We start from the raw sequence: 16,579 nt of genomic DNA on the forward strand, positions 1-16,579 counted from the left end.
GGCCCAGCAGGAATGCAAGCACGTCTGATAATGTAAGTGATTTGAGAGCTCTGTCTTGTGCTGGTGCCTCAGATTTTAGCTTTTATGTTTTTCATATTCTGTTCTGCTTTAGTGTGTAAGTCTAGGCTTCATATTAGGGGATTGTAAGCTCTCTTCACAGAACAGCTAGACAAAACAATTCCTTCTCCAGCTGGGGACCAAGGAAAGCCAGTCCAGACCTCAGGCCCAAGAGCACAAACAACGTTGAGTGGACTGAAGAGAGGAAACAAGAAGGATGGGACTTCCTGGGCTAAAGCTGTACTTGGACAATTAGCTCCAATACGCTAATGGACCAAAACCTATAAAAGTATGAGACCCCATGACCTGTGGTCCATTTTTGTGGCCATTTTGGCTTGTGCTGCCCAAAGTGGATCTGTTTGAGGCCTCTTAATAAATACCTGCTTTATTCTTTAGCTCAGTCTAGTCTCTGGTCTAGGTCAGCCTTCACAAGGCATCAGTGCCTTGCCACGTGAGTGTTCATGACAAGCTGGACATCCCACTGGTGGCTCTGCCGAGTTCAATTCATCCCAGTTCATCCCAATTCAGTGGAACCAGCAGCCTTGAGATGCTAAGAAGAGCAAGCACAGTGGGTGGGTGTGCATGCACACAGCTGAGGGATGACTGCTGTGTGGGCAGAAGGTTTTGGACTGCTGTACATCTTCACTCTCCCAAGCTGGAAGAGTATTTGCATGGATCTTTTTCTAAGCCATTGCCTGGGGGGCTTACGCACCATCTCCCCCTGTTCCACCCAACAAGGAGGGTGCAGCAGGAGGAAACATTTTGCAGCACTCATGGCCTCTCCTGCTGCTCACAGATCAAAAGCCAGGAGTGGCTGTGTGCAAGGAGGTTCCGTACATGGTGCTCTTTGATAAGATGAAGGAATGAACAGAGGAGATCAATTGCAGGCATTTTTAGACACTTGTGTGTAGAAAGGCAGCTTAGGAGCTTAGAGATGCTTACTCATTTGTATTTGCCGCCTTTAGCAGAGGAATATCAAAGAAACACAACATACATTGACATCTGTAGGTTTCAGTCAGGCCAAACATCCAGTAGCATTCTGAAAGACCTTCTGTATTCTATACTCTGTGCCTGAATTTCTCTGTAGAAAAGCAGTGCTGCTATTTGTGTCCTTACAAAGTGCAGCAGTGGGGTTGAGTTGCTGAGCACGTGCACGGTTCCATGCAATGCCTTGTGCTCCTGGAAGCTGCACATGCCATGTCTCCTCTGCAGAAGACACAGGCTATGAAAACAAGGCCAAGTTGTTACCTACATTTTTTTCCCTCAGGACTTGTTAGACACAATATTTTTTCAAAGGACTGCATTCGCCCCTCCTCAGCTTTCTTTTTTAAAGAAACAAGCTGAAGGAGTTTCAGGCATGTGAGTGCCTGATCTCTCTTTCCCTCTAAAGGCTCTGCCTCTCAGAGCCCCAGTTAGCTGCCAGTGCTTTGGCACGGGAGTCATTCATTCCCTGAACTTCTTTCCCTAAACACAAGTGGACTTCAACTGCAAAGCCTCTCTTTAGAATGGGATTGCTTTGGTCCGGGGCTCATCAGAGCCTGTGTCCTGAAACAGACCCAGGAAAAGGAGCAGATCCTGCTGCCTGCTGCTCCTGCTGATCTTAGCAGCAACTCCCCTGGCAGTTCCTTCAGGGACCTTTGCGCAAAGGGCTTCCATCATATCAGTGCTTGTGAGACTTTGTTGCTTCTCAGCGGTCCTGGATTTTGGGGCATCTCAGCACTTGTGGCCATGGCCCTTCCTTCATCCCCAGCCTGCAGCAGTCACAGTCACTGATGCCTCCCCCTTGCTGCAGCTCCTTTGCCAAGGTGCTGCCAAAGGCAGCGGAGCTGGCTCCGGATCCCTGCTGGCTTCTGCTCTCTGGGATGAGCTTCAGGGGGACACTTGGAGCACTTCCTAAAGAGCTGCCCGTGGGAGGGGGGGCAGATTTGTCCTCGGCGGTGCCAGAGACTGAACTACTGAATATCCTTTGTGGTTGAAACATTTTCAGGGAAGACTTTGGCCTACTACAGCAGTACTGTGTTACAAAAGCTGCAGAGATGACCACCACACCCTGAATGGGGCTCTGAGAGGCCCTGCAGGGTTCTCTGATGAAGAGGAGATAAAGTAACAGCTCAGGGGCATGCAGGAAGCACCAGCTGAATGCCTTCAGGGTGAAGATGAGAGCCCCAGGGCTATCAGCTGCCAGGTTCGCACAGACCCTGGCAGCAAAGCCTGGGGGGAGAGAGGCTTGGGGTGTGTGTTGGAAAGCCTCTGGTGAGAGGCAGTGGCCGCCCATCCTCTGCTGGGCAGAGCAGCCCAGCTGTGGGGCCCTTCACTGGGAGAAAGCTCGTCCACAAGCGAGGGGGTGATGTGCCCCATCAAAGGGCCCCGCAAAGGGGTGCCCAGACCCTGCACCAGAGCACTGCAGCATGATGCCACAGACCCCCAGTGCAGCAAGGGACAGTGTCCAACTGGCCCTCTGCAAGGGAGGCACCTGGGCATTCCCACCTGGCCAAAGCATCTGTCAATCCAGGGAATCCCACACTTGTCGGGACGTGTGGCAGTGAGGTGTGGCACCCTCACCACCAAGGAGAGCAGATGGAGGAGAGCAGCGAGACATGGCTGGGGCCCTTGGATGGGTGATAATGCTGTCACACAAAAGCCCTGTCACTGTCTCCCTATCCCCCCACCACCCATGCACACTTCTTTCTCCTCCTTTCTTTTGATTTCTCTTTGCCTCTTTTACTATTCAATAAAATACACCAATTTAGCACAAATCCCACAACACCCATCGCAGCTGACAAATGGCATTTCCTGCAGATTGCCACAGCCACACTGCTGATCCACAAATACGTGAGAACCAATTTCAGCTGAAAAATGTCAATTATTACAAACTGCTACACCTGCACTGACAATACAGAACTATACAAACCCCAATTTAGGTTTAAGCCAGGCATTTATTAAATTATTACTACCACTCTGAGTAAAAATACACAACTACTAACTTCAGTTAACAAAACTAAATTTATTGCCAACCTCTACAACAACTCACTCTACACAAAGATCAATTAGGCGATTAACAACTTAATTTATTACATATAACTACAAATGTACATACACAAATACAGCCTAGACAGGAATACAAACATATGCATTTCCCCTCTCAATAGCCCTGTACCAAAACCTCATAGAATTATACATACAACAGTTAGAATTATACAACTATACCACTCTATACATGTTGAAATGTAACTAAATACATAGAGATATACAAACAGATAAAAATATCGATGTAAATATAAATTGAATATTACATATTATAAAGAAAATATATAAACAGATAGATAACACAAGCCTATCTATAAATACAGAAAAATATCACTGTGCCAAGCTAAATATCCATACAAATGCATCAATACAAATATACAGCTATACATATGCATACACATAAAAGTATAAAAATAGACATATATACCTATCAAATACCAATAGAACAGTTTAAAGACCCATATGCCTATACCTGCATTAACAGAAATAAACAGCAACACAACTGTATACATAGGAAACAGAACTAAACACAAAGATATAACAACATCCATGTGTACTTGTATATATATATACATACATATATGTAATTACAAACATATCTGTATGTATACATATATACACAGCATACATCACTAAACACCATACATACAGAAATATTCCTATACAAATAGCAAGCCCCATAGGTACATATCCAAATGATAATCCATCTCTATGTGCAATTCTAGACATGTCTACACAGAGCTCCAAGCAGAGGGATCCCAGCTGCCCCATCTTCAAAGCCTCTCCCTCGGTCTCCTCCTCCCGTGCAGAGCAGCTCTCCTGGACAGGGACAGCAGATGGGACATCTGGCAAGCAAAGGGAACACTGAGTGAGTACGGGGACGTTTCCCTTGGCAGCAGCTGCACTTCCCGCAGGGAAGAGGAAATCTCAGAGGCTCCCCAGGAGGGTTAGAAAGAAAAAGCAGGCGAGCGGGCCAGGCTGTAGTGAGCGCAGCCGCGGCGGGACCGTCCCGCAGCCCCGGCAGCCCGGCACAGGCGGCACAGCTGCCGGGCCCTGCCGGCACAGCTGCCTTGGCCAAGGACAGCCCCTGTGCCGGCCGGGGCAGCTGCGCTGAGCGGCCCCAGCACGGGCAGGGCCCGCTCCTGCCCCGCCGGGCAGTGCCCACGGCCACAGCCCACGCCGCCCTCAGCCCCACCCTGCCTGCCCGGGCCTGTGGCCTCACCCGAGCTCTCTCCAGGCTGGCAGCAGCAGGTCCCCGTTCCCTGCTCCTGCTGCTGGCCTTCAGCTTCTCTCTGCTGGCTCCCATCAGGCTCTGGCTGTCCTCGAGGTCTTCCATGCAGCTGGGGCAAAAGTGGAGGCTCTGCAATTGGTTCCAAGGCCTGGCAGAGCTGCAGTCCTGGAGCCCTCTGTGCTCCCTGCTGGCTCCATCCATCCCTTCAGCCCCGCCATGTTCTCACTGAACCCCCAGCGCCCTTCAGTTTCTTCAGGCCCTCACAGTCCTCTCATCCCCTCAGTCCCTTTCTGACCCATCCCATCCCATCCCATCCCCCTTAGACCTGCCAGCCCCTCAGCCTGTGCCACTTCCCTGTCACCTCAGTGCCACCATCGACCTCGGCTGCCCCACAGCCCTCAGCCCCAGCAGCAGCTCAGGCTCCCCGTCCCTTCAGCGCCACCGCCCCCTCAGCCCCCTCAGCCCCCTCTGGCTCACCGTCCTTCAGCAGCTCCTCAGGGGACAGTGCCTGGAGCCAGCGGCAGCTCCCACCGCTCCAGGGACAGCCGGGGCTGGAAGTGCTGCTCTGGCCGGCCCAGCCGCCAGCTGGGATCCAGCACAGGGAGAGGGGACACAGGGGGCACAGGGGGAAAAGCAAGAGGTGAGAAAGGCAGCCGAGGGGGCAAAGAGGTAAAAATGCAGCCTAGGCCTACACAAACAGCAATCTATCCATCAATCTATAAATCTAAACACTCATATTCCTCTTACTATATATCTATATTCATTTATAAATGAAACTTCATATATATATTTTTTAAGCTTTACACAAATAAAAATTTAACTCTGAAAATCTATAAGTGTAAATTTATAATAAAATCTATCACTTCTCTAACTGAATACATATCCCCATTTAACTCTACAGATCTATCAATATATGCACATATAAACAGAACACTAATCTGTAAACAGAATTATACCCTTTGATAAATAAAACCATAGGAATTTATAAACATATTTACAAACAGAGGAATTCTACCTGCCCGATGGTCACGGGCTCTCCTCTGTCTCCTCCTGCCACGCAGGGCAGCCCTCCTGGAGATGTTGGTCAGATGGCATCTAGGAAGCCAAGGGAACGCTCAGTCAATATTGGCCCTTGTGCACCTTTCCCCTGGACAGCAATTGCCCTTCTACCAGGGACTGTCAAAGATGGCCTGAAAGGCAGACTCTCACTTGGCAATTTGAAGCCTGCCCTTAAAAGAACAGGGACCATTCCAGGTGTTCAAAAGTGTGTTTCAAAACATTGAAGGATCTCAATAAAATCTCAGCACTCGCAGTGCAAAGGGCACCCACGAGAGCTTGAAACACAAACAGAGCCCCAGGAGCCACAAAGAAGCCCAGCCTTGTTCTTTCTCTGTGCTGACAGACAGACCTCAGTCCTCACTGAAATGCCTGAATCTGAGGGGCTGCTGGGAGCTGAATCATGAACCAGCTCCATTACCAGGGCCACCTACCAACTGCCCCCTGCAGCGAGCAGCAGCTGCTCCAACTCGACCATCGGCTCTGGCAGGAAGGGCTGTGAGGGACAGAGCTCCCTACGAGGCCTGCAGGCTGCACCAGCTTGGCTAAGGAATGGATCCAAAGCGCTCCCTCTCTCCTCTTAGGTCTCCCTAATCAGGGCTCATTCCAGCTTTCCCTTCTGATATTGGACTGACTGTGATGTTTCACTTGGCTGGCCTCTGATGTTCTGCTCCTTGTTTTTCTGGTGGGTCAGCACCAATAGCAGCAGACTGGTACTACACCGAGTCAGTGATCTGGACTTCTAGCCTGACTTTTTGCTCTTTTTTCCCCCTGTTCCTTCAAGAGTTGCTGAGCCTGGCCTCCCCTGTCAGCCTGCAGCAAATTTATCCACCTATTTCAGCATAAGGCTGGGACACCCGACTTGCTGACACAACTCCCCCAAGGTCAGCTTTATTCCCTGCTCTCTTGCCACGGCACAGGACTCAGTGCCAGAGCCTCTGGAGAAGCGTTGAGGGCAGGGCTAAGGCAGCTTGTGCCAGTGCAGGATTTGAACTCAAGGCACCAGGAAGCACCAAGCCTGCTCAGAGCAGCCATCTCACACCTCTCTAAACCAGTGAGGGCTCTGTCCTTACCAGGCTCCTCGGGCTCCTGGGAACCGTTCCTGCAGCTCTCGGTGCCAGATGAAGCTTCCTCTGCTGCAGCTCTGTCCACAGGCTCCCCTCCTGAGGAATCGGGGGCAACACTGACATTGTCCTGAGCAGAAAAACAGAAAGAAAGGAACCCAAAGATCACTCACTATTTTCCTGGAAACACATCAGGGATACGATAACTCTCCTTCTCCACTCCCAAAGGACATGGAGCACGGAGGAGGGAACACTGCACACACGGTTCACATGAGGAGCCTTTTAAACTCAGGATTCAGGTGGCCAAGGTGAAACTGAAGCTCTTACAAAATGACCTTTGAGACAAAACATGAGCACAGCAAACCAGGAGACACCAAGTGAGCCAGGGTCAGTGCCCTCAAGCTCTGACCCTGGCTCATGACAGAGCTGGGAGAAATCAGCCAGCAGAAAGCCAGGGGCTCTCCCTGCTGCCAGCAAGGACAGAGCTCGCTGCCAGCCCTGCCCAGGGCTGGGTGCTGCAAACCCCCACACAAAGCACACATTTCTGCCTGGGCGTCTCACCACCCCCAGCCAAGCGCTCACACAACCCAGCACGAGGTGGTGCTTTTTGGAGCCCTCTGCTGCTGCCCCATGGGTATGATCCAGGCAAACATTTATGTACCGTGTTCGAAAAGTTTTCCAAACAGTTGGAGACAACAAAAATATCAAAATTTGGGAAGCTCTCAATTCCTATCATCTCAGTCTAATCCTGAAAGAAAATCTAAGTTACGTGTCTTTGGAAAAATAGGTATAATTATATTCTATGAAGAAGACATTTGAAGAAGAATTTAATAGACTCTATTCAGAGCTTGATTTTTCTTACTGGTTATTTGTGCTGGAATTGCCTAGCTAGAAACAGCCAGAATTGCTCTAATAGACTGATTTCTTCCAAGGGAGTAAGAAGGACAGGAAAATACAGGTCAGTCAGCTTTGCCTCCATCCCCTGACAGGGGATGGAGTAACTAATCCTGGAAACCATTCCAGACAAATGGAGAAGTTGATTGGGAGTAATGGTTAACCTACCCAATGCCTGTGACAGGACAGCCAGACTGATGGATATGGGTGGAGCAATGGATGATGTCTACCCCAGCTTCACCCAAGCCTTTGAGACAGCCTCCTACAGCAGCCTTAAACACAAACTGCCAAAATGCCCAGCGAGGAAGGCTGGAAAATGGATGAGGGCTGTCATCAGTGGCACAAAGTAGGGCTGGAGGCAAGTCCCGGGTGCTCTGACCCCCAGGGGCTGATGCTGGGGCAGATACTCTTTAATGTCTTCATTCATGGCCCGCCTGGAGGAGCACTTTACCCTCAGCAAGTCTGCAGAGAACACAAAAGTGGCAGGAGCAGCTGACAGCCCAAATGCTCCTGCCATCCAGAGGGACTTCGGCAGGCTAAAGAACTGGCCTGAGAGGAATCTGATGGAGTTGAAGGAAGGGAAATGAGAAGTCTTGGACCTGGGCAGGAATAACCCCGGGCATCAAGAGGGGCTGGGAAGCGGCAATTTTATCTTCCTTGCCTTGGTGCTTTGGGGTTGCATTGCAAAGCAAAGGCAGCAGGATGACTGCAGCCAGGGAAAGAGAGGGTTTGCCCCGGCCGTGCAGAGCCGAGCCCGGCCGGCCCCGGAGCCGCCCCGCCCGCGCTGTGCCCGCAGCCCCGGCTCTGCCGCGCTCGTCCCCGCCAAGTCCGGCCCGCGCCGGGGCCGCGCTGGGCGCGCGGGGGCCCGAGCGCAGCGCCCCCCTCAGGCCGCGCGCCGCCGGCGCAGCCGCGGCCGTTGCGCTGCGGGCGTTGCGGCCACAGTCGGCGATCGACGCCATGGCGGAGCTGCCGCTGCCCGCCGGGCTCCGCGCCAGCACCTTCCACGCCAAGCTCTGGCGCCTGGCCAACAGTCCCCGCGTCCGCTCCGTGCGATGGGACAGCCGGGCCACGGGGCTGCTCATCGACCGCTCCCTCTTGGAGCGAGAGCTGCTCAGCTCGGGCGACGCCCAGAGGGGCGGTGGCGATGGGCGGGCCCCGCTGCCGCACACCTTCCGGGCCACGCAGTTCCGCAGCTTCGTTCGGCAGCTCTACCGCTACGGCTTCCACAAGGTGCCGGGCTGGCTCGGCTCGGCTGCGCCGGGCGATGCCGGGGCCTGGCTTCACTACAGCAACCCCTGCTTTCGCCGCGACCGCCCCAACCTCCTGCTGCGCATCAAGCGCCGCAGCGCGGCCAACAGGCAGCGGCCGGCGGCGGGGCGGGAGGGCCGCCGGCGCCCGCCCTGCGGCTCCCAGCAGCTGCCCGGGGCGCGGCCGCTGCCGGACGGGCGGCACGGGCGCGCTCGCTTCAGGCCGCTGCCCAGGGAGCGGCCGCCGCTGCCGGCCGGGCGCCCGCCCAGCGGCTTCCTGCTGCTGCACAGGGAGCGGACGCTGCCGGACGGGCGGGAGCTGCGCAGCCCCCGGCCTGGCCGCCTGCAGCAGCCCCCCGGGGAGCGGCCGCTGCTCGTCCGGCGCCCGCCCTGCAGCTTCCACCTGCTGCACAGGGACCGGCCGGGGTCGGCCCGGCGGGAGGGGCCGAGCCGCTTCCAGGAGCTCTACGGGGAGCGGCCGCCGCCCGCCGAGCGGGAGGTGCTCGGCATCCCGCCCTGCCATCTCCTCGGGCTCCACGGGGAGCGGCCGCTGCCGCTCGGCCGGGAGGGGCCCCGCAGCCACTTGCAGGAGCTCTACGGGGAGCAGCTGCCTCCGGCCGAGCGCGGCGTACTCGGCATCCAGCCCTGCAGCTTCCGGCAGCTCCCCAGGGAGCAGCAGCCCCCAGCCTACGACCCACGAGGTAGGAAAAGACTTGTAGCCTCGCTTTTGCCACAGGTTAGGAAAAGTGACCCTTTGAAGTAGTTTTCCATAAGGCTCTCTCATTGTCGGCCAGAAGTTGTCAAGCCTACCGGGAAGGGGCACCTAGGAGGCCAAAAAGATTCTCTGCCTGGTTTTCCTGGCTGCTTCCCGTGATGTTTGATCCAAGGCAGCAGTCGAGCTCTGTGTCCCCCAGCCACATTGTGGAGCCTGACCAACGCGTTTGGATTCTTGCAGCCACCCCGGGCACTTCAGGGCCCAGCGCTCCAGCTGGCAGTGCAGCTTCTGCAGCATTGACGGCCTGCAGCTCAGCACAGAACGCACCTGGGCAGGAGAGATGGTTGCCAGCAGATCTAGGCCTTGCTGTGGAGAAGATGATTCGGGAGATCAGGATGTCCCTGTCTGAAAGATCTCCCTCTGCTCAGGTAATTGCATTGGATGGGGAAAAAGGGGCTGGACTGAGAGCTTTCAAACGTGGTTACATGGCGGAGAAGCAAAGGCTTCTTTAATTGAACTTATTTCATCATGATTTACTTATTTAATTCTTCTTGCGAAAGAAAGATTTCTGAGAGAGGGATTGAAGAAGAAATGAAAAAGAGGTTTTTTCCTTGCTGGGAAAGAAGAGTGTTTGGAGAATTGCCACTGAAGGCCAAGTGTCCCGTGTAGGGAGGGGCATGCCAGAGGTGCCTCTGTTCCAGCAGCAGGTGTGGGCTGTGCCTCTTTTGGGTGGGAAGGCCGAGGCCAGGCAAGGGCAGGACTGCAGCTGCAGCTGCTGCGGTGTGAGCCCTGCCATGCGTGTATGTGCTCCCAGAGCTGTGGCTGGGGCTGGCTGGAGCTGCAGCTCTCTGTCCTTTTGCAGAATATTATACGTGTTGGCCAAAGAATGTCTCTCTTTCTATTCATGTGCTGACCCATTGCCTGCAGTACATTTATGATTATGAAGCAGTACAAGCTCAAGTTGGGGAGAGGGATTTTTTTGGATTTACCAATGCCTTCTTCTCAAGTGGCATGACTTTTGTCTTCTGTAAAGTCAGACTTAGCAGTTTTCAGAAGCATTTTATTCCGTAATAAAAGGAAACATTGCAGGCTCGGAACCATCTTTAGAATCTTTAGGGGTCCTGTTGGCCGTGCTGACGCAGAAGAGATGAATGTTCTGGAACTGGTCATAGTGAGAATATCTTTGTGTCCAAAGGTAATTTGCAGGTGCTTCATTGTGGACATTTACTTCCTCGTTGGAATAGAAACACTACTTGGTTGTCTGGCTTTTCCTGTCTTTTGGGTTGTTTTTTTTTTCCTGCTGTCCCAAAGTCCAGATTTTTGCCCCTGATCACAAATGTGATCCTGGGAATGTCCTGGGTGCATAAATGTTTACCTGGATCATACCCATGGGGCAGCAGCAGAGGGCTCCAAAAAGCACCACCTTGTGCTGGGTTGTGTGAGCGCTTGGCTGGGGGTGGTGAGACGCCCAGGCAGAAATGTGTGCTTTGTGTGGGGGTTTGCAGCACCCAGCCCTGGGCAGGGCAGGCAGCGAGCTCTGTCCTTGCTGGCAGCAGGGAGAGCCCCTGGCTTTCTGCTGGCTGATTTCTCCCAGCTCTGGCCTGAGCCAGGGTCAGAGCTTGAGGGCACTGACCCTGGCTCACTTGGTGTCTCCTGGTTTGCTGTGCTCATGTTTTGTCTCAAAAGTTATTTTGTAAGAGCCTCAGTTTCACCTTGGCCACCTGAATCCTGAGTTTAAAAGGCTCCTCATGTGAACCGGGTGGGCAGTGTTCCCACCTCCGTGCTCCATGTCCTTTGGGAGTGGAGAAGGAGAGTTATCGTATCCCTGACGTGTTTCCAGGAAAATAGTGAGTGATCTTTGGGTTCCTTTCTTTCTGTTTTTCTGCTCAGGACAATGTCAGTGTTGCCCCCGATTCCTCAGGAGGGGAGCCTGTGGACAGAGCTGCAGCAGAGGAAGCTTCATCTGGCACCGAGAGCTGCAGGAACGGTTCCCAGGAGCCCGAGGAGCCTGGTAAGGACAGAGCCCTCACTGGTTTAGAGAGGTGTGAGATGGCTGCTCTGAGCAGGCTTGGTGCTTCCTGGTGCCTTGAGTTCAAATCCTGCACTGGCACAAGCTGCCTGAGCCCTGCCCTCAACGCTTCTCCAGAGGCTCTGGCACTGAGTCCTGTGCCGTGGCAAGAGAGCAGGGAATAAAGCTGACCTTGGGGGAGTTGTGTCAGCAAGTCGGGTGTCCCAGCTTTGTGTGAAGTCGGTGGATAAATTTGCTGCAGGCTGACAGGGGAGGCCAGGCTGAGCGACTCTTGAAGGAACAGGGGAAAAAAAGAGCAAAAAGTCAGGCTAGAAGTCCAGATCACTGACTCAGTGTAGTACCAGTCTGCTGGTATTGGTGCTGACCCACCAGAAAAACAAGGAGCAGAACATCAGAGGCCAGCCAAGTGAAACATCACAGTCAGTCCAGTATCAGAAGGGAAAGATGGAAGGAGCTCTGATTAGGGAGACCTAAGAGGAGAGAGGGAGCGCTTTGGATCCATTCCTTAGCCAAGCTGGTGCAGCCTGCAGGCCTCGTAGGGAGCTCTGTCCCTCACAGCCCTTCCTGCCAGAGCCGATGGTCGAGTTGGAGCAACTGCTGCTTGCTGCAGGGGGCAGTTGGTAGATGGCCCTGGTAATGGAGCTGGTTCATGACTCAGCTCCCAGCAGCCCTCAGCTTCAGGCATTTCAGTGAGGACTGAGGTCTGTCTGTCAGCACAGAGAAAGAACAAGGCTGGGCTTCTTTGTGGCTCCTGGGGCTGTGTGTGTTTCAAGCTCTCGTGGGTGCCCTTTGCACTGCGAGTGCTGAGACTTTATTGAGATCCTTCAGTGTTTTGAAACACACTTTTGAACACTTGGAATGGTCCCTGTTCTTTTAAGGGCAGGCTTCAAATTGCCAAGTGAGAGTCTGCCTTTCAGGCCATCTTTGACAGTCCCTGGTAGAAGGGCAATTGCTGTCCAGGGGAAAGGTGCACAAGGGCCAATATTGACTGAGCGTTCCCTTGGCTTCCTAGATGCCATCTGACCAACATCTCCAGGAGGGCTGCCCTGCGTGGCAGGAGGAGACACAGGAGAGCCCGTGACCATCGGGCAGGTAGAATTCCTCTGTTTGTAAATATGTTTATAAATTCCTATGGTTTTATTATCAAAGGGTATAATTCTATTTACAGATTAGAGTGTTCTGTTTATATGTGCATATATTGATAGATCTGTAGAGTTAAATGGGGATATGTATTCAGGTAGTGATAGATTTTATTATAAATTTACACTTATAGATTTTCAGTGTGAAATTTTGTTTTGTGTGGTGTCCAAAAAAAAAAATATAGATGTAGTTTCATTTATAAATGCGTATAGTTATATAGTAACAGGAATATGAACATTTAGATGGATAGATTGCTGTTTGTGTAGGCCTAGGCTGCATTTTTACCTCTTTGCCCCCTCGGCTGCCTTTCTCACCTCTTGCTTTTCCCCCTGTGCCCCCTGTGTCCCCTCTCCCTGTGCTGGATCCCAGCTGGCGGCCGGGCCAGCCAGAGCAGCACTTCCAGCCCCGGCTGTCCCTGGAGCGGTGGGAGCTGCCGCTGGCCCCAGGCACTGTCCCCTGAGGAGCTGCTGAAGGACGGTGAGACAGAGGGGGCTGAGGGGGCTGAGGGGGCGGTGGCGCTGAAGGGACGGGGAGCCTGAGCTGCTGCTGGTGCTGAGGGCTGTGGGGCAGCCGAGGCCGATGGTGGCACTGAGGTGACAGGGAAGTGGCACAGGCTGAGGGGCTGGCAGGTCTAAGGGGGATGGGATGGGATGGGTCAGAAAGGGACTGAGGGGATGAGAGGACAGTGAGGGGCTGAAGGAACTGAAGGGGGCTGGGGGTTCAGTGAGAACATGGCGGTGCTGAAGGGATGGATGGAGCCAGCAGGGAGCACAGAGGGCTCCAGGACTGCAGCTCTGCCAGGCCTTGGAACCAATTGCAGAGGCTCCACTTTTGCCCCAGCTGCATGGAAGACCTCAAGGACAGCCAGAGCCTGATGGGAGCCAGCAGAGAGAAGCTGAAGGCCAGCAGCAGGAGCAGGGAACGGGGACCTGCTGCTGCCAGCCTGGAGAGAGCTCGGGTGAGGCCACAGGCCCGGGCAGGCAGGGTGGGGCTGAGGGCGGCGTGGGCTGTGGCCGTGGGCACTGCCCGGCGGGGCAGGAGCGGGCCCTGCCCGTGCTGGGGCTGCTCAGCGCAGCTGCCCCGGCCGGCACAGGGGCTGTCCTTGGCCAAGGCAGCTGTGCCGGCAGGGCCCGGCAGCTGTGCCGCCTGTGCCGGGCTGCCGGGGCTGCGGGACGGTCCCGCCGCGGCTGCGCTCACCACAGCCTGGCCCGCTCGCCTGCTTTTTCTTTCTAACCCTCCTGGGAAGGCTCTGAGATTTCCTCTTCCCTGAGGGAAGTGCAGCTGCTTCCAAGGGAAACGTCCCCGTACTCACTCAGTGTTCCCTTTGCTTGCCAGATGTCCCATCTGCTGTCCCTGTCCAGGAGAGCTGCTCTGCACGGGAGGAGGAGACCGAGGGAGAGGCTTTGAAGATGGGGCAGCTGGGACCCCTCTGCTTCATGTGCTGTTTGAAGATATACAGACTTGCATGCAGGCATTGATATTTACATCGATATTTTCATACGTAGCTTGCTATTGTATCGGTATATTTCTCTACGTATGTTGTTATATTTATTAATGTACTCTGTATATATGTACGTATAGATATATACATACAGGTTTGCAGTTCCGTGTTTGTGTAATTATGTATCTAGTTTTTTATGTTTGTTGTAATATCTGTGTTCAGTTATTTTTCCGTATGCGTTCAGCTTTGTAGGTGTTTATATTTATTGATGTAGTTTTCAGTATATGTCTTTTTAAATTACTGTATTGGTATTTCTATTAGTAGATATGCCTATTTTTATGTTTTTTTATGTATATTGACCTATTTCTATTAAATGTTACACATGTCTCCAGATGTATAGCTGTATATTTGTATGGATGCAGTTGGATTGCTGTTTATATTGCTACAGCAATATTTGTATATTTTTAGATAGTTGTGGTTAATATATCTATTTTTATATATATTGTATATAAACTTTAATATTTAATCTATATTTACATCTGTATATTTTTTTAGTTATATATGTATTTTTTAATATGTGCTTATATGTATGTATTTAAATAGTTTTAAAGATGTATAGAGGGTGTAGTTGCATAACTCTATCTAGTGAATTCTTAGTTTAAGCCTATTTTGAGATAGAATGCTTCTTTTTGTATTTCTATAAGGGGTCTATGTTTGTAGTAATATGTAATAAATTAAGCTGTTAAACGCCTAATTGATCTTTGTGTATCGTGAGTTGTGTATAGTAGAGGCTAGCAATAAATCAAGTTTGGTTAAGTGAACTTGGTATTTGTATATTTTTACAGAGACTGGTTGTAATAATCTAATAAATTGCTGGGTTTACCTTAAATTGAGATCTCTTGAGTTCTGTATTTTCAGCATGGGTGTAGCAATTTGTAATAAATGACATTTTTCTACTGAAATTGATTCTGGTGGATTTGGGGATCAGCAGTGCAGCTGTGGCAATCTGCAGGAAATGCCATTTGTCAGCTGCGATGGCTGTTGTGTGATTTGTGCTACCCAAAGCCATGAGCAGATGGAAATGCTGGAGGATTTTGGCCATGGAAATCTCCGGCCATGGCCAGCACATGCCCCACCTGCACTCAAGCTGGGCAAGGGAAGGGCAGATTTGGGCTGGCAGCAGAGCCACGCCTTGGCTCAGAACTCGCTGCAGAGGCCTGCTGAGAAAACTCCAGGACTCCACTGAGAGCAGAACTCCAAGCAGGAGCAACCCTGTCAGGAGCAATCATTCACAAGGAAAAAAAGAGAGAAAATGTGGCCGAGCAGATGTGGGGATACTCTGCGAGTCTGATGAAATGCTCTGAATCACCACTGCCTCGGCACATCTTCCGCAAAAATATTTTGTTAAAAACTGAACACCTCCCATGAAATACAGATTGCACTTTCCCCTTCACTTCCCTTGCTGTGTGACTGGAGACACTCTCTCCTTATCACTGAGAATTTTTGCCCTTCCGCACCTCCCATTCAATCAAAGATGATGTACTACCTCTTGGCACTATAAATGAAAACAGCCCTGCCCTCGTGGCAGTGTTTGCAAAGCCTTCCCTCCTCCTGTCCCCACGTCTCACGGAACCCTCCCCTGCTGTCCAAACTGTGCCTGAGGTGAGTGAGGGCTCCAGGAGCTCAGGAGGGTGCCAGAGCACCGCCCGTGGGAAGGTTTTGCAAGGCTTCCTAAACACCAGTAAACTCTGGGTTTGCCAGTCTTCCCCTGGAATACTGTCCTGCTCAAGAATGATCTTGGAGGGCACTGTGCCTCCAGCTCACTCAAGTAAAGTTTGTTTTCTTCAAGGCTTGAATAGAGGAAAATGAAAATTGTCAATTTTAGAGTGAAATTTGGGGGTTGGTGCAGCTGGGTTTGCTCCATTATTCCCTGTGGAAATTAGGGAAAAGCTTTACATTCCCAGCAGAAGCTGACTACCGGCCCACACTGACCTGAATGGGGCCCAGGTGGGCTTGCTGCACGCTGGTCCAAGGGAAAAGCTGGAACAAAGTCCCCTTTTACTGCAGATGGAGTCTGCACTGTTGTCTCCAGGGCTGTCTGTGGTAAGACACAGCAATCCAGCCAGAAATTGTGGATATGAGAGTTCCAACAGCAACCTGCTTCTGCAGGGTGAGGGACGAGGCCAGTCCAAAAGCCTGGAAGGTGCTCTGGGTTCTGGAGAAGGCCGGGCTGTCCTGGTGCAGGGATGGCTTTCAAAGGGAACCTCACACCTCGTGCTGCTGACCGAGGGCAGCTGGTGGCCTTCCACAAAATGCTTCTTTGGTCCAGCTCTTGGAAAAGTTCCAGCCGGCAACAATTCCTGCTGCTCACACCAGCCCTTTCCAAGCAGGAGGAATTTGTGTAAGCAGCCTGACAGCTTACTGGCAGGAGATAAAAATACCCAGCTTAGTGTTATCAACTCTCTGTCAGAAGCCACTTCCTCAGTTCCTCATCTCCTCCAGTTGTCTCAGACGTGGAGGAAGCAGCAGGAAATCTCTGATCCTGGAAGGGAAAGCAGAAGGAGGAGAGGCAGTGACCAGTCCCTGGGGCCTTGGGAGCAGGGAGAGCCATCCAAAATAGGATCTCTGCTGGGCTGTGGAGATAAGAGTGACCAACCAGCAATGCTGTGTGTAAAACT

The 16,579-nt window shown here is 52.3% G+C and overlaps 1 long non-coding RNA gene across 1 annotated transcript; it reads left to right on the plus strand.

Annotated features, from left to right (window-relative positions):
• The first annotated feature begins 13,307 nt into the window (after nt 1-13,307).
• Nucleotides 13,308-14,863, plus strand: LOC132341881 (uncharacterized). Its single transcript, XR_009490341.1, has 2 exons — nt 13,308-13,418; nt 13,796-14,863. It is a non-coding gene; the product is annotated as an uncharacterized LOC132341881 (long non-coding RNA).
• Nucleotides 14,864-16,579: the final 1,716 nt, after the last annotated feature.

Source organism: Haemorhous mexicanus, chromosome Z (genome assembly GCF_027477595.1).
Source record: "Haemorhous mexicanus isolate bHaeMex1 chromosome Z, bHaeMex1.pri, whole genome shotgun sequence".
Lineage (NCBI taxonomy): Eukaryota > Metazoa > Chordata > Aves > Passeriformes > Fringillidae > Haemorhous > Haemorhous mexicanus.